Here is a 26994-nt window from a genome sequence, read left to right as displayed (position 1 = left end):
TTGTCTTATGCAATACATTTTTCATATGGCTCCATGAAGTCAGATTTCCTGAGTATAACATCAACATTCTACAAAAACTGAGGGGTTCAGTGATGTAAATTATTCTGTGTTCATTAAATGAGCTGTCTCCCTCATTAGCCAGCCCAGCACAGGTGGAGTGAATTCGTGACTCAGCCTGACGCAGAGCATAAAACGCAAAAAACTACAAAAGAATTTCACAGAGAGCAATGGGTTGCACCTGGCTTCAGCCGTTTTTTCAGCTTCCAGTCTTTCCACAGACTGATGTCCCTCAGAGTTGTGATGGTGAGTAGCCTACAGAGAACCGTAATGGGAGTCGCACTGTGAATCGGGCTGGCCAATGCTGGATGATGCTGCGGGAAACGCGACGGCGGCGATGGCTGCAGGCCGGGCCCATGCAGCGGTTGCTCCGTCGCGCAAACATGGGAGCACTGGGCTGTCGCGGAGGCGACCTGCCTTGGGGAAACGACGATGCAGGGCAGGGGAGATGCGGACTGGGAAGGGCCACAGAGAGCGAAAGGTGAGGCGGGGAGGGCGGGAAGCAGCGCCCAGGTGACCAGAAAACCAAAAGCGAAAAAGGCGCGCGGTCCGCGGCGCAGCTCGCGGCCTTGAGGCCCTCAGGCTCCTCCCACAGCCCCACTGCCCGAGTACAATTCCGCGGCCGGTGGGCTTGCCCCGCCGGCAAGTGCGGGGTCGCTCCCGGTGCGCTCGCGGAGGCTTTCTGTGCCCTGATTGGCGGCCGGGCTGGGCAGGCGGGGCGGCCAAGAGCGAGCTGCAGAGGGCGACGGCTGGGGCTGCGATGGGAGCCGGTGGGTGCTTGGTGCGGCGCTACAGCTCAGGGCTCAGCAAAGCTCTGGCAGGCTCCAGCTAGTCTCGGGGGCAGGTACCAGGGAGAGCAGCTTCGAGCTGAGGCCGTTTGGAGGGCTTTAGGCTGGGTGATGTGATTCGTAATTCTTTCGTGTTGCTCCCGTCATGCTCCGATCGTCCGAGGAAAACCATCGGGTCCTCTGGATAAGAGCCTCGCCACTCCCTCTTGGCTGTCCGGAGAAATTCCCCCCGAGCCATTCTCTTTCCGCTGAGGGTGTGCCCAGCAGCAGAGGCTGTCTCTGTGCCCCCGGTGTGGGGTGCCGTCACTGCCGAGATCCGTGCAGCTTCTCTAGTACCTGCTGTTGCCATCAGTAAAAACTGGTTTCTAACCAGCCATTCACGACGAAATCCAAAGAGTGTTGAGGCGTTCTTACTTGAAAATTAATCGACCTTTCACTCTGGTTTACTCTTTGTAATGAGAGGGAGAAACCAGATTCTGGGTGCTTCTCAAAAATCTCTTGAGAATCCCAAATTGCAAGAGAGTCCCTCAGTGATTTACTTGGCCTTAATAGGAAAATTTTTCTGATGACACAGTTGTCAGCATAATGCAGCAGGTTGCTTTTAACTGGTGCTTTCACTTTCTTTTAAGTGTGATTCCCACATAGGAGAATGAAAGATATAATACTTTTTCGTATCTCATTGTCTACCTAGAAGCAATCTACTTGGAGTTTATCTACTCCATAGAAACTTTTGTCTCTATATTTAACACATTGACTAACAGAGTGTGGGCTTGATTTTACTCAGCATTTCTGAGAAATTACTACCCCATGACCACCAGAACAAGAGCGTTCAGAGGCCTGTTTTCTTGATAAAGAGACCCTTCCTTCAGAATACGTAAGTTTCCTAAAAGGAAACCATGTAATTGTCCAGTACAGCAGATTCCATAATAAAAGGTGATTCTTAACTAAAATAGATTAGTATTAGAAATAATACCTCTAAAGATTTATAACACAGTCCTAAAAGCTAGCAGTGATATGGTTTTTTTAAAAAAGTTTTTGTGCTGCTTCTATAATTAATTAAGGGATTGACCTTTAAAACTGACAAAGTCGGAGTTGGCTTATTGCTCCTATCAATTCTTCCCCCCTCCACCCCAAGAAGTTAAATGCGGTTTAGAATGAAAGCATTGCCAGTCACATCCAGACTTAAGCACTTAATAGATCGTTTTGAGGTCTTAAGGATTCCATAGGTCTAACTAAGGTTATGATCTCTTAATTGTGGGAAACAGTTTGAAAGAACGAGTATAATCAAAACAGCATTTCCTTTAATACCACTAGTGAATTCTGCTATGCAGTGATAAAATTGTGACTTTGAATAAAGGACTCATGACCTAAACTACCACGTTTGATTACATACAAAACAAAACTAGAAAACTGAGATTCCTCTATTTAAGTCTGTTAGTGCCTTCTGAAGTTTTACTTCGTTTTAAACATTTGTACATGAAAAAAACCAAGGTTTAGATTTCACTCCAAGAGTTCAGCTATAAATTCAATTCTGTCTCGTCTAAATAAGCAAAAAGCCCCAATAACATAATGAAAAATTCCTGTCTTCAATTTCAATATTTATAACTCAAGAGGTTTAGAAATTTTTTTGTTTATTGTAAGTGCAAATCTCTTATTCTGTCTGTACAAATTAAAAATTATGTTAATTTGCCTTGAACTCTGTAATCTCTTCGCTTAAGTTCCTTCCCCAACCTCAAAGAAATGTAACAGGTTTAATTCATTTTTTCCATATCTTCCTAGTTTAATGCCATGGTAATTCCAGATGGAATTTTCTGTTGGTTGAAATTGTTTCTCAACTCGGTGTCCAAGTTCACAGTTAGTGAAACAGCCAGGATGGGTTTATTACAGAGGTGACCTAAACATACGAGATCACCTGCTTCTTGCTAAGCCACTACAGAGGAAAAATAAACCCATACCACCAAACAGACAAACAAGCAAAGAAAAAGACCCAACACAATCCAAGACGAATAAGATTATGGAATTTATTAATGAAAGAAACTATCTCAGTTATATTAAAATACTGTTTTTGTGGTATTAAGGTTTCCATTCTCTTCTGATTTTTGTGTGGAATATAAAATAAAAGCACACGTGTGTGTAGGAGGGCGATGGGAACTGCATTTGCCAGGTAAGAGATCACGAAGAAACTTATTTCTGTATAAGAAGATGTAGTATTGTAAATTGCTGTAAGGATTGGAAAACAATGTCAATAATGAATTGAAGTAGAGGTTTATCTCTTGGTGTTTGCTAATTCCTTCAGAATTGTAAAAACAGTTATTTCTTCAGTTGAAGTGTATGTGGTTATGCAAGGTGGTAGTCTCTTGGTTTATCCTGACCCTACAAATTGACCAGAAAAATTCTTTACCTTGCTATAGATTTAAATTGCCATGAACACTAAGGGGACTTGATTCAGAAAAGGAAATTCAAAAGGTGTGAGGCTTCCTCCTTCAGGAAATTTACAGTGTTAGTACAGACGCTCCTGTCTGTGTCATCTAAGCAAATACCCAGGTTCTTGTACATTGGGCTGAAGAAAATTCCTGCAGACTTCAGAATATTCAGAAAACATGCATTTATTGAACAAATTCCTTCATTGTTTTGAACTCTGTTTCTGCTAAGTGGGACGTTTCTGAAACTGAGTAAGGGTGAGGAAGTGAGTTTTACCCACATCAGAATACTGTAAGTCGTACTACCATATTTACAAATGATCCTTAAATAATTATGGGCTGAGACTAACTCCTAGGAGTACTATATATGACTATATATTTGTATATATAGCTAGATAAGTGTCTGTATAGATATGTTTGTATGAGTATATATTAATATAAGCATATAAATGTGTATAAGTATACATAGGTATATCTAGGTGTGCATATATATATATATATGTATGTACGTATGTCATTAACTACTGTAGTTCTACAAGAGAAGAAGACAGAGCAGAGAGGGGCACCCCACTGCTGCTATGCAGGGCATGTGCCGAGCTCTCTGTGTCTGCTTATTGGACTCTTGCTGCCCTTGCCTTGTCCACATTTCCTTCCTGTACCTGCTCTTATTCTCGGTCTTCCAAGGGTCTCTGGATCACAAGTACAGCCTTCTTCATCACCTCAGTCCAGGCAAAGTCATTTGCATCCAGGAAGACCAGAGCATCTGCTGTTCAAATGTGGGTCTTATACTCACCTCTCTGCCTCTGCTTCTGTGGGTGTCGCTGCTGATGACACATTCCCATTGTGGTTCATGCCCTACTGTTCCACATTCTGCTGACTGGATGCATGCATCCCAAGTGCAGCCTTGTCCTGGACTTTTGTCCTGATATGCTCAGCTGTGTGCAGCACATCCATGGCATCAGCTGTCGGCTGCTTCTCCTGCTCCTCCTTTCCTGTGTCAGAGGTGGCGGCAGTGGCTAAGTGCAGAGTCCTCAGTACTCTCCAGACCTCCTGTGCTCGAGAGACACACCTCAGCGATCTCAGCTGAGATGGTGTGTTGATGACTGTGGATGCAGGAAGGCTTTGGGCATGGTCTGCAGGTCCTTCTGCTCCTGTTGCTTCCTCTGTGCTGAGTTCCTGGTCCTGCTCCTTCTCTGGGTGTTGGAATGGATTCTGGACCATAAGCATAGCCTTCTTAATGACCTCAGTATGGATGCAGTCATTGTAGTCCAGGAATACTGGAGCATCAGCTCTGGGGCAGTGGGTCCTGTGTGTTTGCCTCTCTGCCCCTGCTGCTGGGGGTGTCAGTGCTGATGACACATTCCCTCTGTATTTCATGCCCTCCTGTTCCCCAGTCTGCTGGCTGAGTGCATGCATCCCAAGAGTAACCTCCTGGACATCTCTCCTGATACACCTGTCTGTGTCCAGCACATTTGTGACATCTGCTCTTGGCTGCTTCTTCCTTTCTTCTGTGCTGAAGGTTCTGTTTGAGGCTAAGTGCAGAGCTCTCAGTGATCTCCGGACAAGCCTCAGCCATCTCTGTCGAGCTGAGGTGTTGATGACCATAGGTGCAGGAAGGCTTTGGGCACTGTCTACAGGTCTTTCTGCCACTGTTGATTGCTCTGCATTTAGTGCCTGCTCTGGCTGCTCCTCTGGGTATTCAAATGGTTTCTGGACCGCAAGCATAGCCTTCTTCACTACCTCTGTCCGGATGTAGTCATTGTAGTCCAGAAATACCAAAGCATCAGCTCTGGAACTGTGGATCTCATGTGCTTGCCTCTCTGCCCCTGCTGCAGTGGGTGTCACTGCTAATGACACATCCCTACTGTGTTCCATGCCCTGCTGTTCCCCAGTCTGCCGGCTGGATGCATGCCTCTCAAGTGCTGCCTTGTCCTGGACATTTCTTGTGATAAGCTCAGCTATGTGTAGCACATCCATGGCATCAGCTGTCAGCTGATTCTCCTTCTCCTCCTTTTCTGTGTCAGATGTGGCAGTGGCCGCTAAGCGCAGAGCCCTCAGTATGTCCCAGACCCCAATTGCTCGTGAGACAAGCTTCAGCCATCTCACCTGAGCTAGTGTGTGGATGACTACAGGTGTAGGAAGGCTTTGGGCATGGTCTGCAGGTCCGTCTGTTCTTATTGATTCCTCTGTGCTGAGGTCCTGGTCCTGCTCCTCCTCTGGGTGTTGGAATGGTTTCTGGACCATAAGAACGGCCTTCTTAACCACCTCAGTCTGGATGTAATCGTTGTGCTCCAGGAATACTGGTAACTCAGCTGCGCGACTGTGCACAGTATGTCCTAGCCTCTCTGTCCCTTCTGCTGGGGCTGTTACACTTATCCCCAGGCCATCAGCTGTGGGTCTGTGTGGACCATGTGCTGGGCTCACTGCCCCTGCTGCTCTGGCTCTTACCGCCTGTGTTGCATCTCTGCTGTGCTCCAGGTACTCCTGCTCTTCTGTGTGCTTGAGTCCCTTGGTCACAGCTGTAGCCTTCCTCAGGACTTCATTACACTTGGCTGTGTAAGGCAGATCCTGTGCACAGGCTGTGGGCTGCTGCTGTTCCCGCTCTCCTCTCCTGTGCATTGCACTGAAGGTGCTGGGCAGAGCCCGTGGGGCACTCTTGAAGACAGACGTCCGTCTCTCTCGAGCCAGGGCATCGATGACTGTGGGTGAAGGAGATCTGAAGGCAGGTCCTGCAGGTCTTCCTGCTTCTGTTGCTTCCTTCATGTGCACTTCCAGGTCCGCCTCTGCTTCTACCAGCAGCTGGCCAGGACCCTGTTTCACAAGGAACTTTCTGTCCAGGTGCTCAGCCCCGGTGGACTGGGCTGGCTCTGGCAGAACCTCTGTGCTGCCTCTTGGGTGCTGCCTCTTTTGTTCTCCTTTGCCTTGGGCAGCAATTAAGGCCTTCTGTAGAACACTCATCGCCTTTCTGTGCCGCATCTGGCTCTCTTCTGCCAGGGCATCCAGGAAGGTAGAAAAAGGGATGTGGTAGCTGAAGGCCTGGCCTGGATCTGGGCGAGCTGCTGCCTCTTTCCCTACCTCTTCCTGGGCTGCTGGGTTGATAATGGCTCTGCCATCTTCTCCTTCATCCCCAGTGTCATCTGTCCCCTGGCCCAGCACTGTGTCTACTGCATCTTCCCACTCTTCTTCATACAGCTCTGGACCAATGGTGTCTTCACACTGCTGCTCCATGGTCCAGCCCACTCGCTCACTGCTTGCAGCTTGGGCTCCCAGCTGCTCCAGTGGCACCTGATGGTTTATGGTGCCCTCAGTGAACCTACTACCTGTCACCTGTGGCTGCTGTGGTGTAGTGTAGCTAATCCTCCATGCCAGGTTTGTGGTCCTGTCCCATCCAGTCTCAGGCCGTCCCAGTCTGTCATTGGCACTCACCTGCCCAGGTGTGACATTCAGAGCCCTACAGTGCCTCAGTGCAGAAGCCTGTTCTTGGCTCTGTGGCTCTCTGTCCTCCAGGCCGTCCTGCTGCTGTGGCGAGCCGTGGGCCCGGAAGCTCCTGTCTGGCTCTTCTGAAGGCCTCCTCTTGAAGGACATGATGACCTCCTTCAGAACAGGCCCATGCCACAAAGGGCTCTGGTGGCACTCAATGTGCACTGACAGTCCTGCTTCCTTCTGCTGTGACACTTGTTCCTGCAGCTGGCCTGTACCTGGCTCTGCATCCCTGCTTGGGGAACCTGACACAGACATGGGGCCTGCCTAGGCTGGCTCTGCTGCCGGCCACTCCTCCTCCATGCTGGCTTGTGGTGTCCTCTGCCACACAGCAGTCACTGTCGCCCTAGAGAGCTGCTGCCCTTGTGAGAGAGCTGCTCTCCTAGGGCTGGCACCCCAGGGCTCTGCACTTCTTACATATCCTCACTGTCTGGGCAGGGTCCTGCATCACAATGGCCTCTGTTTATTAAGGCCACCGCATCACACAGGGCCACTGTCACACATGGCCTTGCCCCAGCTTTGCCTTTCTGTTCTCTAATGCAGTTTTAGAAATCAACGAATATTTAAACGAAACATTAAAAAGCTGATATGGGAGGAATGGCTTTTAAAATTTTTTTTATTTCAACTTTGCTACCCATTGGTTCAGAAAGGTGGACCCAAATAAATAACAGTCTGGAAATATCAGAGAGGAAGCAGAGGAGGTAAATGCAGGGTTTTAATTATGTGTTTGTCTGACAGACACTATTCAGCCACAAGCAGGAGCTTAGTAAGTTTTATTTGGGAAGCAAAAAATCCTCAGGCAGAACTTGAGGTTTGGCTATGAACAAGAGGTCTCTTCCTCCACCAGCTCCTGCGTCTGGAGTTCATGTCTTCCTCTGGCCTTTCCAGCCATTTAGAAGCTTTTATCTGACACTCCCTGATAGCCACTCAATCAAAGTCCTGCCAGAATTCAGGATCTCTTGTGAATTGCTATCAAGGCTGTTACAGGCTTCACTGTGCACTGGGGCACACACTGGCCTCTGGAGGACTTCCAGAACTGGACATCACTCGCTTTTGTGGAATTCTGCAACTACAACTGACTTGAGCACAATGATCCGGCTGTCAATTTGGGATGCCTCTAACTGGAATAATTTTAATTCCCTTTTCAGATCTAAGGTGCTTTTCTTCAACATACGTAAGTGGGCACAAACAAGTCAGGTCACAGTACATGTATTTTTTTTCCACGTGTGTCCTTGAGGATTGCAAAAGAAAGCCATGGATCAAGGCATGCAAACACTGCCAACACACATGACAGACAGCTCAAGATGTTGGCAATGATGCGGAGTGAAGAGGGTCTCATTCCAGACAGAAGCTAAACAAATTGTTTGCATTGGTGCTTGAACCAAACAGAATATAAAGCACCTCCCCATTGGATTGGAAACTGTGTTATCCTTAGCTGCGTTTTCAGCTCTCAGTCCATGTGCTAGAGTTACACCAATGACATTCTCAAGAGATGCTCTTTAAGCTCAGAGATATTAGGATGAGAAGTTTCTCTCTTCCCCTTCAACACAAGGCACACACCACTAGATGGCATTCAAGGCATCGGCCATAAATTTCACTGAAGTCTTGCTTTCTTCGACCTCGCTAATAATAAGTTAAGGGAAGCCATTATGTGCCTAGAAGACCATGATGTTTTATTCAGTGTATCCTTAAATAATAATACTGATGCCTCAAGGGAATCTTGAAACAGAAGTTACCTGGCTAAAGAGCATTTCTCTCTCTGTGGTGCTGTGAAAAGCAGGAGCTACAGATGAAGTGAAATATAAAATAACCCAGATATATTCTGATAAGAAAAATAAATTATGAAAATGGGGAGGGGGAGGAAAGTAGAAGTCTGTGGAGATGCAAGCTACAAAGCTACCTTTCACATTCGTGCAAGTATACGTGTTTTATCCCTACATCTATGCTGTTTGACAGGGCCAAGAGCAGAAAGCCTGGATTCCAAACAAATCCAAGCCTGAGCAGATATCATGAGCTCAGGTTTTTTAATCTATCTTGAACTACATTATTAGTTCATACAGAAAATATTTTTTATTTTAAAACAGGAAGAATAAGGTGCTAATTACAGTGCAATGCAGAAGGACACTCTAAAGTTATATATATATTACATATATATATATATACAAGAAGCAGCCAGGTAGGTGTGTTCAGATGTAGTTTTATGCTACCTTGGTGCATTTCTTTAAAATAATTAGCAGGACTTCTGAGAAAACCAGGGGGGACACTACTCCAGATTCTGTCTTCCCTAGAGTATTCTCAATTCTGGCTGTGCTGAGAGACTTGGAAACAGGATTTTATGTCAATTCTTTTAGTGCCTGTAAAGATGAATTATTAGACTTTGTATGCAACCAGTTACAGCCCTTGTGTTGTTTCACTATGTGAAGTCACAGACCAATAAAGTATTAAAAGCATCTGTAATAAAAATAGGGAACCTAGTCTGTTATCCAAGAACATGGATAAAATAATATCTCAGAAACACAAACAAGATGGCACAAATAAGGGCATAAGCATATGTTTCTGAAGAAGGATGAAGACATGGCAGTGGTTATTATGTCCAGTTCTTGGTTTATTCAAATTGGTCTTGATTCATCATCAAGCAAAAGCCAGATTGTTAGGAGCTGAAGAGAAACAGAAGAACTTCTAGGTTGGTGGAAGATATCACCCTCTGGAGTACTGAGAAAAATCAAAGACCAGGGTAAGTAAGGAACTGGTCAATAAAGAAGCCAGAATTCCTGTTTTGATTTTTCAAAGGTTTAAATCCCTTTACCATGTGAAGTACTTCAAAGGTAGGCAGCAAATGCTTTCAGTGACAGTGAGCTCTCTGTGTTTCCCATGTAAGTCTGACTTCACTGTGGTATGCAACCCTTTCCACAAAAATCAGCATTCACAATTTCTATTTTATGACCTACTTAAAAGACTGCAAAATTTTTCTTACATTGAAACACATAGAGGCCAAAAATATGTAAATAATTCAGGTACTTCATGTGCAGCTGATTCTCTGAGTGAAGCACGACAGAAAATTCATTGTGCTAGTGTTTTCACAAATGCTAACAGGGATATAGGTAAGATTCCCCATTGAACTATATTGATACTTTCTCAGCATGGAAACCTCAGACACCTTTTGAAATAATGTATTGTTGAAAAAGAAAAGATTAAACATTCAATACAGCTCAGCGTAGCACACTGGTCTTTGTAATACACCATTTATATTACCTTTCCTGATTAGCTTCACAGGCATATGAAATTATATTGGATTGTTCATTTACTTAAATGAAATTAATACAAGCTGTAGATTGTGACATGTTTCACTTCAACTGGATTAAAAGGGGTAGAACACATATAGAAAACCACACTGTTGGTAAAGGAAAATCCATTTGGTTGTTTTATACAAGTACCATACAGAGAAACCTAACCCAGTCTCTTTTTTTTTTCTAAACTAAATTAAAAATATTTATTGTTTCCTTGTAAGCATATAGTGCAAGTGCAAGGGTAGATTAGTTACCTGAGATAGATCTGGTAGGATGTGCCTAGCTTATTTTCACCCATTCATGAGGAATCTTATTACAGATTGAGAAATGAAGCAAATAAAACAAGTTTATAGCCAGATTAAGTTAGTCCAGATATTGGTTGATGTCTTGGTTTGAAAGACAGGTGTCTGCTGAGAAAGGCAGGCGCCATTTTTGAAATGGATGATGTAAACCCCCTCCCTCCAAATTACTCTAACTTTGAAAATTAAGGGGCTCTCAGGCAAAGATATGGGAAATAGGAATAACACTTCTTTACTAGGAAAACTGAAATAAACTTACAGTAATACAAAAAAAACTCAAAACACTGACAGAGACAGAGTACAACCTGACACCTGTCAGTCAGGGTGTTGGTAGCAGTCCCATTAAATGGTGGCTGCAGTCCCCCTCGGATGACGGATGTGGTTCAATGGAAGCAGTGCTCCTGTAGAATGGTGCAGTTTTCCTCCGAAGGTCCAGTGATGATATAGGATGATATATGATTTTCCTCTGGAATCCAGTGGAAAAAGGCCGTCTGCTGTTCCAAATCTCAGCTTTTATCTAGGTAGGAAATGCTTGGCTCCTCCCCTGGGTGGAGCATCTCCCAATGGGATGATGTCATTTTATCGTATAGTGGGACTCCGTGGCCCATTAACAGAAGAGATCTCCCTGGAGGAAGGATGGATTGTGGAAAAGATAAGGATCACTGCCCCACCTGGTTTCAACAGATGGTAGAATACACACCCCATGTCACATCCTGCATTGCAACACAAGGCAGTTGGTTTTTTTCTGTTTTAATTATTAATTGATCCTATAAAGCCGCCCAAAGTTGATGGAACAGCAAAAGCTTCCATGCCCTTTGTGTGATCTAGAATAACACCTTGAAACCCCTCAGTCCTCACTAAGTCTTACTCTATTTGCAACCAGATTGTGCAGGCACAATCCACAGAGCAGGTTCTGAGGTGCAGTGTGCACTGCATCTAAGTGGCAGAGGATGCACTTACAGCATTCGAGCTGTATGGCATAAAGAAGCCCAGAGCTGTTCTCTTGCTGAGTTAGTGATTCAGAGGAGGCTGCTGAATATGTGTATTTACAAAAATAACTTTTACTTCATAACTCAGTAGCTGTGTTTTCCTGTCCCCCTTCCCCTCCCCTCTTCCAAGCTTAACCTCTTTGTTCATCTTTCCTCTCTACTCTGAGAGCTTCCCTCGCTCTACCCTTTCCCTTTGCCTGTTTGAGTACTCTCTTTGCATTCCCACATTACCTGACTCTTCTAGAAGAATTTTCACCAGGGATCAAACTAGGCAGAACAGTCAAATCCTCTATTAGTTGGCAGGGATGGGGGAGAGGCTGCATAAGCATCTGCACAGATAATCCCTGAGCCATGGCAGCAGTTGCAGGTGGGTACTTCTGCAGGTTGGGTCTTGTGAAGGCCAAAGAGTTTGCTCTCCTCAGCCTCAACACGTTTCAGATGTCAATGTGTCCTGATACTGATGTGACCAGGTTTTGCATGTTTGTCAGGCCAGGCTTGCAGTTTCCCTACTACCAAGGGACTGGTGGGTGCTTTGGCATGGGTAGGTATTGCCACCCAGCAGCAGAAGTATTCGGCTTTCCTGGTCTGCAGCAAAGGCAGTGTTGTTTCCCTCAGTAGCCTGTGGTCCTTGATGGATGCCTCGAGTTAGCTCTGTCTTCATACTACTGTGGCTGCAGATTTTTGATAGTCAAGAAAATATCAGAATTAAGGTTATCTTGTGTACACAGTCTGAGACAGCCTTTAGTTACATCTTGTGTCTGGAATCCATGCCTGAGTAAACTGTATAGAAGTGGCGATATTCAATAAATTCTACTCACTGTCAGAATCTAGGTAATAGACCTTAGGGTGTTATTTTTGCAGATTGTAAAGCCCTTTCTTCCTTCCTTTAGAGGAGTTATTATGGGGTCTTTTTGAGGTTTCCTTGAAACACTATCCAGACTCCTCATAATACCCGTGAAGTCATGAAGCTTTGCAAGGTAAGTGGTATCCTACTTGTAACACTCAGAGCTCAGTCTGAGCTGTTAGTCCACTGCACAAACTGTTGCCCCTGGACCAAGCTGACAAACTGATTCTATATTAGGATGCTTTGCTTTCTGCATAAGGTGAGGAAGGATATGATCATGGAATGAACGAGATACTTTGCCTTTGAATTTCACGGACATTCTTTGTCTGTAAAGGAATAGTGAAATTCTGAGTACATGCTGTCCAGCCTGATACACAAGCTCTGTATGAACCAATTCCAGGTCTGTTTGCATCAATGCAGGACTTTGAAGCCCAGGAGCAGCACTACATCAAGGCCTCTGCTGTTCTGAGATCCAAGCTAGTGTTGTGCTGTGAGGTCCGTGATGACTCATTGGCATCTGTCAAAGCTTCTAGATATCTGAGGTGGAACTATGCAACTTCAGGCAGGGACATGGACTTGGACACACATTTTTTTCCTGCTCTCCATCCCTCAAGTTTAACACTGCCTATCTGTTTTTCCCACTGTGCCCATCCCAGTGGTGTTCCTAAACTGCCATTTGCTCTTTGTCCTACTCCTCTCCTCTTCTTAGTATCTCAGCATCTTCCCTACTCAGATTGCTGCTCCCTGTCCTAGCCAAGAAATTCTGTAAGAAATTTTGAACAGCAGGTGTCATTCTTGCTTGTGTTTGATCCAGATAACTTCAGGCCAACATCATTTTTTCTGCATAAATGAAGTTTTTACTGCAGCACATATGCATATTTTCATGTTTTTTCATGGTCATGTATGTATAAATTGAGGGTGGGTGCCTCCCTTGTGAAAATGTGTCACAGTGACCCTAAGAAGGAAACTTGTCTTTGGATCTTCATAAATGTGATGTTAAAAAATAATCTTCCAAAACTTTAAGGTATTAGAATATATGTTACTGTTCCAAAAGGGAATAGAATAAGGAGAGAAACAGTAACAGTAGTTACAGAATCATGGTAAGCACAACAGGGAGGACTCTCAAGAGATTATCTCATCCTTATTAATTCTTGCAACAAATATCTGTCCAAGACTGCTCCTGTCTCTTGGCAGTCCCTCTCCCAGCACTTATATTCCCATTAGAACATAAATAGCTAAAATTTCTCTTGCTTGGATTTAAGCCCATCATCTTTTATCATCCCCATTTTGTACAGCAACCATTTATTTAGTTTCAGATTATTATCATGCCTATGAGCCCTCTTTGGGCCATAGAACACAAGACCCTCTGGTCTTTCCTCACTGGTTGTATTTGATCATATTAAATTCTCCAGACTCTTTTAGATTTCTTATATCTTTCCTAACGGCAATACTGAAGCTCAGCAGACTCCATCTGAGCCTTAGCAGAGCTGTGTTGAGCAGAGAGATTAATGCTCTATTATATCCCAAATATCCTGTTGTTGCCCTGGGAAACAGCAAAAAGGAAGAAGCAGTGGCTGAGCCCTCTCCCATTAGTGGAAGAGTGTTTGCCATCTAAACAAAATTGAAAGAGATATGGAAGGCTGTGGAAAGTGGATAAAAGAAACAAAAAACAACTGAGGCAAGTGAAGGCAATACCACATGCAAATGAAGAACTGGAAAACTGCAAAGTGGTTGAGTAAATAAAAGGTGAACCTTTTACAGATTCCTTAGTTTAGAGGAGACTGCAGTTGTGCACAGATCCTTCTCCAGGTTGCTAGGGCTCCAGGCTGTATGGCAGACAACTTTGTGCTGCACATTCACATCTGTGTCCATAACATCTGTGTGTGTGGAGACAACTGTCCTAGGGACAGCTGCCCATATTTTTCACCTTTCACTATTTCCACCTGTACACAGGTTGGAGTACTGTATCCCTCACAACAGCACTAATTTTTGGTTTTTTGACTGCAGTTTATCTTGTAGTCTATGGATCTTCAGCTTGCTTTCTGAAGGTCTGCTGCTTCAAAACCTTTCCTCATTTTTTGTAAGTGATGATTACTTACCTTTCCTTTGCCCGTTCTGAATGCCATCATAAGAGATTATTTGTCAAAATCATTTTGATTTCCAAACCCATCCTCCAGTGTACTCACTGTCCTTTCCATCTTCACTTCAGTGCAGATTAAATAAGCTTCCGACTGTCTATGCAACTCACTCATTTTCTTTCGTTAGTGTCAGAGTTTTGGCACTGGTACCCGTCAAAACAGTATTTCAGACCAGTTTTATTCCTTGTTGCTTAAGGTCTTGTTTTGTTTCCTCTAGAAGCTGAAACTGAAAAAGACAGCTTTTCAACAGCAGCAATTAATTTTTGCCCCTACTCAATTTTTACAATAGATTAAATTTCTAAACAACTTCTGATAATTCTAATCCAAATGGTTAGATTTTTTTTTTATTTTTAAAAAATCTATTTATAAGAGGAGTGCGGGTCTCAAATAATGCAGATACCTTTTAAAATTTTGCTGTTAACGAACCACTTCTCAACTGGGAGGAATGTGAACATTAGGCCATATGAACTTTCTTTACCTCCATTTTTAAATTTTATTTCAGGTGCTCCTAATTAAGCATGGCATTGGGATACATCCTATGCTCTAAAAGAAATAGTAGAATTTTAAGTGGATATTAAAAAAGGGATCTTACAAACTTAATTCTCTTTTGGAATTTGGCAGGGTGAAAGTGTGTAGTGTTCAACGCATGACTAAGGAATTGCTGATCTTACCACCTAACTTTATTTACTAGCACTTTTAGAACAAGAAAACTCTGTGGTCCACTCTAGACCAGTTGGTCAGCTCATCTCCCTAGCTTTTCAGAAACTGCTGTATTTAGACACAAATAAAATTTTCCTATAGACACAGTATTATAAGTGGTTTTGTTGCATTGACTAGGCATAAAGATTAATGTGGCGAAGAGCCTGTGTAACCCACTGATGACTCACAGAGAGTTTCAAGTTCTCAACACCTTTAAAGATTGGGGCACACTAAAGGACATCTCCTTTACTAGCTCAATCTTGAAAAAATAGTGATAAAGTTAGAAAGAGCAGTAGCAAAATATTTCCTGTTGGTTAGATCCATGCAATGAAAGTTTCAAGTCCACAGGCAAAACCAATTTGCATCAACTCTGCTCAACTTTTTCAGAACACTTCCTTTCTAAAAATATAACACTTGATTCTCTCAAACTGACATTACTTTTCATTTCTCCATTCTCTCGTAAAATGCCGTTGAGTTGCATTACCTTTCACTGGATTTTGAAAATTCAAAGTGATTTTCATTATAAAGTCTCTTCCTTTATTGTTTTCCTTAATAAGTTCACTAGATTCAGAAATATGTACTTTCAAAAAATCTAATTCACTTCTATGTTCTTGGCTTACATAGACTAAAGCTCAGTTACTGCCAACCAGTCTATTCTAGGCTACCTTTTTTGATTTGATTAAGAAATTAATTTGAAAGATGGCTGTTTCTGTCTTTGATGTACTATGAGGGATCTTACCATGTCAAACTTTCTCTATTATGCTTGAAGTTTCTACTTAAAACCTTTTAAAAATCCATCAGTAATTGCCATGTTGGTGTAAGTACGTTGTGGTGATAATAGTGCTCTTCCATTCAAAATGAGAAAAAATCAAAAGGATTTTTGTAAAAAAAATAAATCTTTGGACTGAGATGCATTCATTTGCATCTGACTTAAGAGGTGAAGAACAAATTGCCTCTACTAAGTTGATTCTCCTCTATCTAACATGGAAAATAGCTGCAAATCTATAAATAAGTGTGACATGCTGCAGTGTGGCATTGCTGCAATGTCATTCACTGTAAATATGCTGCAGGCATCTCCTTTTTACCTGCTCCTTTGTTCCTTATTTTTATTCTAGATAATAAGCTGAAAAGAAATATTCACAGCTATTTTTGTCTCCATATGTATGGATTTAGTATGCTCTAAAAACATGAAACCAACAACAGTAGAGAGCTAGATTCCTTTTTCCAAGTAAAAAAAAAGGAGTGGCTCAAGCAGAAATAATTCAAACAAGATAAGCACAATGTGATTATTTTTGTGCATTTTGTTTCATTGTAACCCTCATTACAAGTGGAAAAGACCCATGAGAAAATCAAACTACAGTAATTTCACGACTATAAGGCGCACCCTTTTGACTAAAATTTTCCCTCGAACCCGGAAGTGCGCCTTATAGTCCGGTGCGCCTTATCTGATGTACAAAGCGGCGAAATTTGCCAAACCGGAAGTGTGAGCTGAGAGCCGTGGGGGGAGCCGGAAGTGCCACTGCAGTCGGCTGGGGGCGGGCCCGGAGGCCCGCGACACTGCCCCTGCCGGGTGGAGGCAGGCCAGGGGGACCAAGGCACCTCCCCTCTCCGGTCCAGGCAGTCCTGGGGCCTCATGGCTGCCGGGTGAATGTGGGCTAGGGGGGCCGCGGCACCCGCCTTCCCGGGTCCAGGCAGTCCCGGGAGCCCACGGCTGCCGGGTGAATGTGGGCAAGGGGGGCCGCGGCACCCGCCTTCCCGGGTCCAGGCAGTCCCGGGAGCCCATGGCTGCCAGGAGAATGTGGGCAAGGGGGGCCGCGGCACCCCCATTCCCGGGTGGAAGCAGTCCCGGGAGCCCATGGCTGCCGGGTGAATGTGGGCAAGGGGGGCCGCGGCACCCCCATTCCCGGGTGGAAGCAGTCCCAGGAGCCCACGGCTGCCGGGTGAATGTGGGCAAGGGGGGCCGCGGCACCCCCATTCCCGGGTGGAAGCAGTCCCAGGAGCCCATGGCTGCCGGGTGAATGTGGGCAAGGGAGGCCGCGGCACCCCCATTCCCGGGTGGAAGCAGTCCCAGGAGCCCACGGCTGCTGGGTGAATGTGGGCAAGGGGGGCCGCGGCACCCGCCTTCCCGGGTCCAGGCAGTCCCGGGAGCCCACGGCTGCCGGGTGAATGTGGGCAAGGGGGGCCGCGGCACCCCCATTCCCGGGTGGAAGCAGTCCCGGGAGCCCATGGCTGCCGGGTGAATGTGGGCAAGGGGGGCCGCGGCACCCCCATTCCCGGGTGGAAGCAGTCCCAGGAGCCCACGGCTGCCGGGTGAATGTGGGCAAGGGGGGCCGCGGCACCCCCATTCCCGGGTGGAAGCAGTCCCAGGAGCCCATGGCTGCCGGGTGAATGTGGGCAAGGGAGGCCGCGGCACCCCCATTCCCGGGTGGAAGCAGTCCCAGGAGCCCACGGCTGCCGGGTGAATGTGGGCAAGGGGGGCCGCGGCACCCGCCTTCCCGGGTCCAGGCAGTCCCGGGAGCCCACGGCTGCCGGGTGAATGTGGGCAAGGGGGGCCGCGGCACCCGCCTTCCCGGGTCCAGGCAGTCCCGGGAGCCCACGGCTGCCGGGTGAATGTGGGCAAGGGGGGCCGCGGCACCCGCCTTCCCGGGTCCAGGCAGTCCCGGGAGCCCACGGCTGCCGGGTGAATGTGGGCAAGGGGGGCCGCGGCACCCGCCTTCCCGGGTCCAGGCAGTCCCGGGAGCCCATGGCTGCCGGGTGAATGTGGGCAAGGGGGGCCGCGGCACCCCCATTCCCGGGTGGAAGCAGTCCCAGGAGCCCACGGCTGCCGGGTAAATGTGGGCAAGGGGGGCCGCGGCACCCCCATTCCCGGGTGGAAGCAGTCCCAGGAGCCCATGGCTGCCGGGTGAATGTGGGCAAGGGAGGCCGCGGCACCCCCATTCCCGGGTGGAAGCAGTCCCAGGAGCCCACGGCTGCCGGGTGAATGTGGGCAAGGGGGGCCGCGGCACCCGCCTTCCCGGGTCCAGGCAGTCCCGGGAGCCCACGGCTGCCGGGTGAATGTGGGCAAGGGGGGCCGCGGCACCCGCCTTCCCGGGTCCAGGCAGTCCCGGGAGCCCACGGCTGCCGGGTGAATGTGGGCAAGGGGGGCCGCGGCACCCGCCTTCCCGGGTCCAGGCAGTCCCGGGAGCCCACGGCTGCCGGGTGAATGTGGGCAAGGGGGGCCGCGGCACCCGCCTTCCCGGGTCCAGGCAGTCCCGGGAGCCCACGGCTGCCGGGTGAATGTGGGCAAGGGGGGCCGCGGCACCCGCCTTCCCGGGTCCAGGCAGTCCCGGGAGCCCATGGCTGCCGGGTGAATGTGGGCAAGGGGGGCCGCGGCACCCCCATTCCCGGGTGGAAGCAGTCCCAGGAGCCCATGGCTGCCGGGTGAATGTGGGCAAGGGGGGCCGCGGCACCCCCATTCCCGGGTGGAAGTAGTCCCGGGGAGCCATGGCTGCCAGATGAAGGTGGGCTAGGGGCCCCGCGGCACCCCTGCTCCTGGGTCCAGGCAGTCCTGGGGAGCCATGGCTGCCGCGTGAATGTGGGCTAGGAGGGCCACGGCAACCCCGCTCCTGGCTCCAGGCAGCCGCGGGAGCCCATGGCTGCCGGATGAAGGCAGGCTAGGGGGCCGGCAGCAGCCCCGTTCCTGGGTCCAGGCAGTCCCGGGGAGCCATGGCTGCTGCGTGAATGCGGGCTAGGGGGGCCGCGGCACCCCCCTTCTCAGGTGGAAGCAGTCCCGGGGGCCCATGGCTGCCGGGTCCAGGGTGGCTCGGTGGCTCGCAGCACCGCCCCTACCGGGTGGAGGCGGGCCCGGGGGCCAATGGCTGCCGGGTGGAGGCGGGGCCTCGGCCAGCAACCCCACGGGGTGAGCTGGGGGCGGGGCCTCACTGCAAAAAAAAAGTGCGCCTTATAGACCGGTGCACCTTATCTGATCTACAAAGTTGCAAATTTTGCTGAATCCGGGGGGGTGCGCCTTATAGTCCGGTGCGCCTTATAGTTGTGAAATTACTGTACTAGCAGGGTCCCCAACATTGATCAAGGATTACTATACTGTCAAATAAATCCCAAAAATGTTTTGGAAAATAGGGTAAATACCCCTAGGGTAAACAGGGAAAGGAATTTTGCCAATGATAGTAAACTTCAGGAGAGTCTCATCTAGAGATGGGTGACTGGGTAATAAAATGTTTTATGAAATTCAGTGCCCGTCACCTGGGAAAAAACAAATATAATTCTAAAATATAAACACCAAATGATGAGTAGAGAACAACCTGAAAAATACTATTATATCCCTATATTAACTCCATCACTCCTGTATTTTGTACACAGAAGTCTAAAGTATGTAGTGGAAGAACAGAAGGTGGAGTACTCAGTAACAGTGATGATAAAAAGTGTACAATGGTTTTAAGTTTATGTATCAGGGTAATCCAAGTAGATTTGGACTCTGTAGTCTGGAAAAGTAGAAGAGAAGGCAAGGGTGTGCTGAAGAGTAGACAGTTGATTACTTTTCTTCTTAGCTCAAGCATGGGGGCAAGTAATGAAGTTATCAGGCAGCAAGCTTAAAACAAATAAAATGGACGTCACACATGGCTAAACCAAGGAATTAATCATCCTTAAATATCAAGTAGTCAGAGTGGGAGTGGGATTAGAAAAACCGGCAGCTGACAAACTCAACGGTGGCGATTGAATACAACATACATAATTCAACCTAGAGTTCAGGCAGTTTCTTAATCGCAAGATTGCCAGATACTCCTTACTTCAGTGCTACATATTTTCAATAGTATTACATAATTTCCTAAATTATTTTCTGAGATGAGTTACTGGATGGTCTTTCTTTTGACCCAGTTGTGACTATGGCTCTGTATTTTTGTGCAGTATGCACTAAAATATGCTGGGTCTAGGACTGGAACTGACGAAGAACCAGCCCTCATAGTATCAATGAGATACAAGTGATGTCCGGCACAAGGAGATCCTTGGGAACAAACAGGAGCATTCCCTGCATTCCTATGAGTTTGTAGACTCAAGCCATCAATGACACAACACTTCCAGTTTCATGGATCACCTTTTATTAACATAAAAAGCCAGAAGCTGAAGTCCAGCATGATTGTGACTGAGATTTCCAATTAATTTTGCACAGGCAATGTGCAGACACTAGATGCTAAAGACATATGGCTGTTACCCAGCCAGGATCAGGCTCTGAGCAGAGTTTATTAGTTTATTATTAAGTGCTTCAAAAGTCAACATGTTTACAATAATTCATATTTTTCTACAGAAAATACTAATCTATCACCATCCCCAAATACAGTTGTTGCTCTGAAAAGAAAAAGTCAAAAGCTGAAAGAAATGTTTGGTTTCTATCAAAACTGAATGCTGTACTATTTTGGGGTTTTGATTGTTTTGGGGTTTCTTTAAGTATGTGTATAAAAATGAGGTCTTCATAGAAAATTAAAAGCCTAGACTCAATTCCATTGAGATGAAACTAAATTTTCAGATGTTGGAATTCTCACAGAACAGAAATTACTGTTTACAATCAGCTCGTGAATAAGGCTCCTTCATTTTCATTTGAAAGTTTTCCAGCTTGTTTATCTAAGGGTTGGAGGAATAAACTGCCTCTGCCACCAAACCCTGACAATAAATTAGTATTTTCAGTGAGTAAAAAATATGCTTAGAAGTCACCCTTCTTGTCACCTCCAGCCTTCATATTTTCTCAAGCCATACCCCTTGATATTTATTCTAGGAAATAGTTCTAGGAAATCAGGTTGATTATTAAGATTTCGGTTGGTCAGCATTCCCCCTCAGGATATTCTACTGACCTACCGAGCTTTCCTTCCAGGTTAGCATCAAATCAGAAAAAACCTTTTGTTGGTAGAAAAATTCTTTCAGTGTGACCTAGTTGCTAGTTACAGCAAGATTCATCTAATACAAACTTTCATTTATAAGCTTTTTTACTGCTGTTACTATTCAATAGCTTGGGGTTATTTTTCCTTCCTTCATGTACACACTTGTGGGATAAATGAATTCAGGTGTCTTCAAGTGACAAATCAACAAAAGATATTTGAATTCACCCTCTTGCTAGTTAGAGTAATTTTTCTCCTTTGTTGAATGCAATGATGTTAAAGATTAATTACTCCATTACAATCACATCCCAGACTGATACACATCACAAGATAACGTAGCTGCAGACAATCCTCTTATTGAAACTCTAGTTTCAGCACAATCCTATTTGCAGTCCTGACACACAGCACGTGTGTCACCTTGAATCATCCTGTAATTGGATACCAACATCACAGCAGCACGGCCAAGGAGCTCTCACACCCTGCTGGGGCAGTACAACCTTCCATCAGAAGGGAGACCTCTGACAGTGCCACAGCCTCACACAGCTGCCACAACTGCTCCTCATGTCACTGACAGTAATGGGGTAATCTCCCATTCCACACACAGTGTCTATTCACAGGGAAACATTTTGTTTTTGACTTGACAACAGCTCTTCTCAGAGAATGAGGCTGCTTTTGCAAGGGAGGCAATAACTTGCACGCAAACAAAACTGACAGGCTTTTTTTTTATTTTCTCCATGAAGGACCAGTTTATGCCAATAATACAAAAAATTTGAAGGCATCCGCAAGTGTCAACTTGCAATGAAATTGGTTTTAGTATTTCATGCCAGTTGTTTCTCCACCCCCGCCCCCCCCCCCCCCCCAGGAAGAATTAATCTAGTGATGCTATAGGAACTCACTAATTTGCGTTACACTGCATAATACAACAAAAAGAGTGCAGGAAGGTATCCTCAGTATAAGCAGAGATAAAATGTGAAAATTTATGGCTGGGGCAAACATTTAGACATTATTTCCTCTTACACAAATAATGAACAATTCCAGCTCTTACAAGAATGAGAAGATACAAAGGACATGGTAAATAACAGGATGAAATATTTAAAACTCCATACAGCAAGAAAATTTGGTTTGACACAGAATTTAAGTTTCTGCTGCAAGGTTTGCATCCCTCAGGAGGGCAATGGGAGTGGGCCAGTGTTCCACCCTTAGCAGTGCTTTGATCCATCCACAACTTTTTAGGGAAAGGGGCTCTAGAAGGAAAGCCTTCAATTCTATGCCCTGGTGCAATGTCTATAGTAGAGAAAATTCAAATCCATTAAGCAATAGCTGTGCTTTCTCTCTCTGCTAGTCAGTTTTCCATGTAACCTTCTTTACCTTACCTCAATTTACTTCCTTATTTATTTCTTTTCTTCCTTTGGCAAAGGCTAACTGAGTAGTATATTGACCCAATTTTACATGAAAATATAACATGTAGAGACAGCAAAAATTCATCTTTCACTGCACTTATAATTTAAAACTGCACATGTTTATTCTAAGATGCAATTGTGGAACACTGTATTTTCATGCAGAGCAAGTTATGAAAATGAGCTTTTTATTAACACTGCAAATTACATTAAGGTCAAATAAAATTATATGAGTAAACTAGACAAATAAAACTAATTCCGTTGCGAGAAGTTTCTGAAAAGGTCCTCCCTTTTTCTGGCTCCAGCACCAAGATGAAGAGTTACCAATATTATATCATCAGAAAAATTCATTTGCTGATCACAAGCCTGAGGGAACTACACTGTTACCTAGCAACTAGTGACAGTAGCTTTTTTAAAATAAATTAACCCCTTGATGAGTGTGAAATGCATAACTGGTCTGTGGGATTCACAGCTTCCTTGCTGTTCTGAGGCTGTTTCTGAGCACGTCAGAATGAAGTCAATTTGTTTTGCCATTGCACACAGCTATACTTGGCCTCTGAAGACAAAATTACTGCACATCTCTCTTGATAACCAACAACTCCCATAAAGATGAATATGTCATATTACATTGCCTCATGTTGCAAACTATCTCAGCCCAGAGGAGACCTCTGTGTGACTAAGGTTTCTACACAGCCCAGCTTATTTTGAGAAGTCCAAAGTTCCCAGACAGGGAAAAATTATGGTATATCTTTTACACTTTTTTCTGCATTAACCAGGGCAAAAATTTAAATGTGGTGCCACAAGGTTTATTATCTAAAATGAACTCTCAAACTGCATCTATTACATAAATGTCAGGAGACCGTAACAACCCATCAGCAAGTCTGACTTACTGAATTAGTTTCCTAGAACTGTATTTACAATTGATAGAATTCCTAAGATCAGTCTTGATGACACGACCAACCCTTCTCCTAGAGCAAGATAAATCTGGGGTCAATCCAATGAAATTAACTGAGCTGTGGTACACATGAAATCAGAGTGAGATCCCAGATGTCAGTTTTTGACAAAAAAAAACATTTTCAAGGTTTATACTTGAAGATATGTAGTGAGTAAACATAGAAACACTGCTGTCTGAACAACCTTCTTCTGTCTTGACCTCTGCACCTGATCCAGTGGGAGCTGAGAATGCCGCATAAACTCATACAGAGCTTAATGGAGGTAGCGTCAAAATTCAAAAGAAATGGGATCAGATTCAGGGCATGAGGGACACTCGGGATGTGGTGAACAGTGAAAGGAGCTCCTCACATGGCCCGGTCTGGCAGACTTTGAAACCTATGTAAAGCTAAGTGAAACTGTGTTTTTTCAAGGAATTTCAAATATGTTCCTGTGTAAATATAGTCAGGTTGGACTGCAGATAATATTTTCTTTGTACATCCTCCTGCTACACAGCAAAGACACTTATGTGTAACAGGGCAATTTTTAACACCACAATCCTCATATATTATGGGGCTTTTAAAAAAGAAAGATCTCGAATGTATCACATAACTCTGATGGTTGGCCAGGACCCTTTTTTGGTGATCTTATGTTCCTTGGAGAAGTCCTTCAGAGAGGTGATTTTTGCTCTGCAATGTGAACACTCACCTAGCTCTAATATCAGAGAGAACACCTTCAGCAGGAAAAGCTGGAAGTGTCCCAAAAAAGGAGGAACATCTTATTTAAGGAGAATATGCAGGCAAGAGAATTGTATTAAATTCCAGTGAATACAAGATAAAATGTTAGAAAAGTGGTTACAGAAAGCTGCCACAGGAAAAACTGTATGATTAAAATTTCAAAACTGGACAGCTTATAGAAAAGGGTTCCAAACTGATTGGTGACAAGCAAAAAATAGATGTCAGAAAAACTCTGCTTGTATTAATTGGAGTGGAAAAAAATTGCTCATGAGACGATCATCTTTCCCTTTTAACTGGTTTACTATTTCTCGTTCTTTACCTATTCTGAGCTATTTTCTCTCAAAATGACCTTTTTCAACAATGATTGTCTCTATTGTCTCAACACTTTCAAAAATAGTCAATTTTTGCTTGACTGCTTGACTTTTAATGATGTCTTTTCGGACCTTTTATTTTTTAAATCCCTTAGTGTATTTATTAACCTTACTTTGATTTGTTGTGAGCGTGCTGACACAGCACTAATTTTGGTTTCAGCTTGTTAGCTGTAAGCAGGAGTTACACCTGAGTCCTCTTAATGTCACCAAAAAAATCTAATTCTCCTATCTGCATCCTGAGTCCTTAAACCTCTGGATAATGTAGCAACCTGTGGAGCACTTGCATTCCTACAGGCTGGGCTAAAGAAAAATGTGATCAGTAATTAGGTGTCATGATTTATACATCTGTCTCTTCTAGATCCTACTTGCTTCAAAAGTACTAGTTTGATTAATGTGGTCTCCCTTTTGAAATCTCACAGAAAATACTAAGTCCTGGGTGAACAGATGGTGAATTAAATTGAATGATAAGAGGGAAGAAGCTAAACCATTTTAAAAAAGAAATAGGCAGGCACAGAATGGAAACAGAATTTTCATTCTTTAAAGGGGAATATGCCCTGCTGACTGGGGGAGAGCCCTCCTAAATATTCCATTTCTTTGTTTGTGGTTGTCTATTCATTTAATTCTTAATCTTTTTTTAGCACAGTGTGTAACACTGAAAAACACCTGTTTCACCAGAAAAACACGGAGAGCTCCAGTTGTATCTTAGATAATCCTGTTCGTATCAAAGATATAAAGAGGGCAGATTCCCTCTGCAGAACTGCCTGTTCAGCCCTGGTAAATACTCTTCCATGCTGTGAAATGCTGGTTTTGTGGGGTTGTACTGCACTGTCAAAATACCTCATGGCTCCCAGATCACCAGAGGCAAAGGGACTAACTGGAAAGGCATATCTCTGTCCTGTTAGTTGGAGAGGAAGGATGGTTCCTTCTCAGCATGAAGAATTCTGTAGCAGAGTACAGGAGAGAGTTCCTGAAGAGACTGCACCAGTGTCTGCCACTGCAAGGTTGCAACTGAAAAGACAGGGCAGCTCCTGAAAGGCTTCTGCTTCTGCTGAGCTTCTGTTGTTTGTGTCACTAACATGTGTGCAAGCTGTAAGGCTATCACGTTTCCGGTTTATAGCATCCCATATCTCCAGTGCAATATGCTTTACTCAACCACCAATAAATCCAGCAGCAGATGTGTTTGTGCCTCTCATCTGTGAAGCTATGCCTGGCTGAGACAGCCTTTCAATATGTGTTTTCTACAGCCAGTCCACTTGAAGAGACTTTGTTCTATCCTTTTAGCTGCTAACCCTTCTTCTCCAAATCCCATTACCTAAAATAAAACCTTTGAATAGGGTGCTTAGACAGTTTTACACACATAAAAAGCAACCAGATGTATAGAACATTTTTTAATTCTTCTCTATATCTTTCTAGGCTGGTTCTTAGAAGATTAGAGAAAACTGTTAAACACACACAAATGTGTTCGCTTTGTTTCACACATCTGCTTTTTCAAAGTGGAACTTCTGTGGAGGAGTTTCCTAGAATCAAATAAAACAAGAGCACCACAACACAACCGGCAGGTAAGCTAACACCCAAAAAACTGCTAGACTCCAGAGGTTAACCTGTGGGCGGGGGAAAAGTGTGGAGTTTATTCTAGAGATTGAAATCTCCACACCAAATGCTTATAAGATCTGGTTTGATCCGGACACCCACCCCCACAATACCTGAAGCAAAATATTACACAACCATGATCTTTGACTTACTAACATCATATTGTGAATCAAAATTTTACTTGGGTTTCATCTGTCCATTGTTTTCCTTTGAATCTTCTTGACTAGTTTGGAGGGCAGCTGGCCACTAAGTCCTGGCATTTGGTGGGATTGAGGCTATATGAACATAGTCATTTTCACAAAAATAATGTGGTGCAGATTCTCATCAGACCTGTGTTAGTCATCCATATGCCTTGCCCTTTCTACAGCTTTAATCAGCCTTGGGAGAGATAGGTTGGTTGAGCACAACAAAGCAGGTTAAGATATCTCAGAGTGTGGTATCTTAGACATGGATTTCAGGGGTACTGAGCTTCACAACTGAAGCCGCTTTTGCTATGTGTTTTTCAATTTTTCGTATGCTATGTATTAATTTCATTTTTCAATGCTATGTATTTTTCAATTCTTTCCGCATGCCTACTTCACCACTGTTATCCAAAAAGAGGAAAAAAGGCCTGTGTCCTTGGATCAATTGCAGAAATAAGATATTCATTATTAGTGCCAGCAGAAGCTAGTTCCTAACTGCAAGTTCTCTAACATTTAGAAGCTGAATGTTCTGCAGATGAAGGCAATCATTTAGAAAGTGTGCAAAGAATGTGTTTGTGTGTGTGCTCTCCAGTTCATTAGCTATCAGGAGAACTGAAGGTCAAATCAGAAAATATGTAAAGATTAAAGGTGAGTAGAAACACTTGCAAATATACAGGATTTAAAATATAAACTTGTCTTCTGTACCAGGTGGAGAAGATGTGGAGAGAGACAGTCAACAAAAGGAACCATTACAAATATTTCTTGCTCATTTCCACTGGTGCAGCCTACTTAGATGTGCAACAGAAGCAGCTGCTCAAACTATTTTAAGTTTCCTAATACTTGCTAAAGATGAAGTTACTTGCTTTAAGGTCATGTTACTGTCCACTCTGGAACATGGTGTCAGTCCAACTGCTGATAA

The 26994-nt window shown here is 44.7% G+C and overlaps 1 long non-coding RNA gene across 1 annotated transcript; it reads left to right on the top strand.

Annotated features, from left to right (window-relative positions):
- The first annotated feature begins 227 nt into the window (after positions 1-227).
- Positions 228-26994, top strand: LOC117011256. The gene is made up of 3 exons (XR_004420915.1): positions 228-303; positions 25717-25862; positions 26784-26994. It is a non-coding gene; the product is annotated as an uncharacterized LOC117011256 (long non-coding RNA).

The sequence above is a fragment of the Catharus ustulatus genome (assembly GCF_009819885.2).
Source record: "Catharus ustulatus isolate bCatUst1 chromosome Z unlocalized genomic scaffold, bCatUst1.pri.v2 scaffold_29_arrow_ctg1, whole genome shotgun sequence".
Taxonomy (NCBI): domain Eukaryota; kingdom Metazoa; phylum Chordata; class Aves; order Passeriformes; family Turdidae; genus Catharus; species Catharus ustulatus.
The sequence above is the reverse complement of the archived record's forward strand: the minus strand, read 5'-3'. Positions and strand labels throughout refer to the sequence as shown.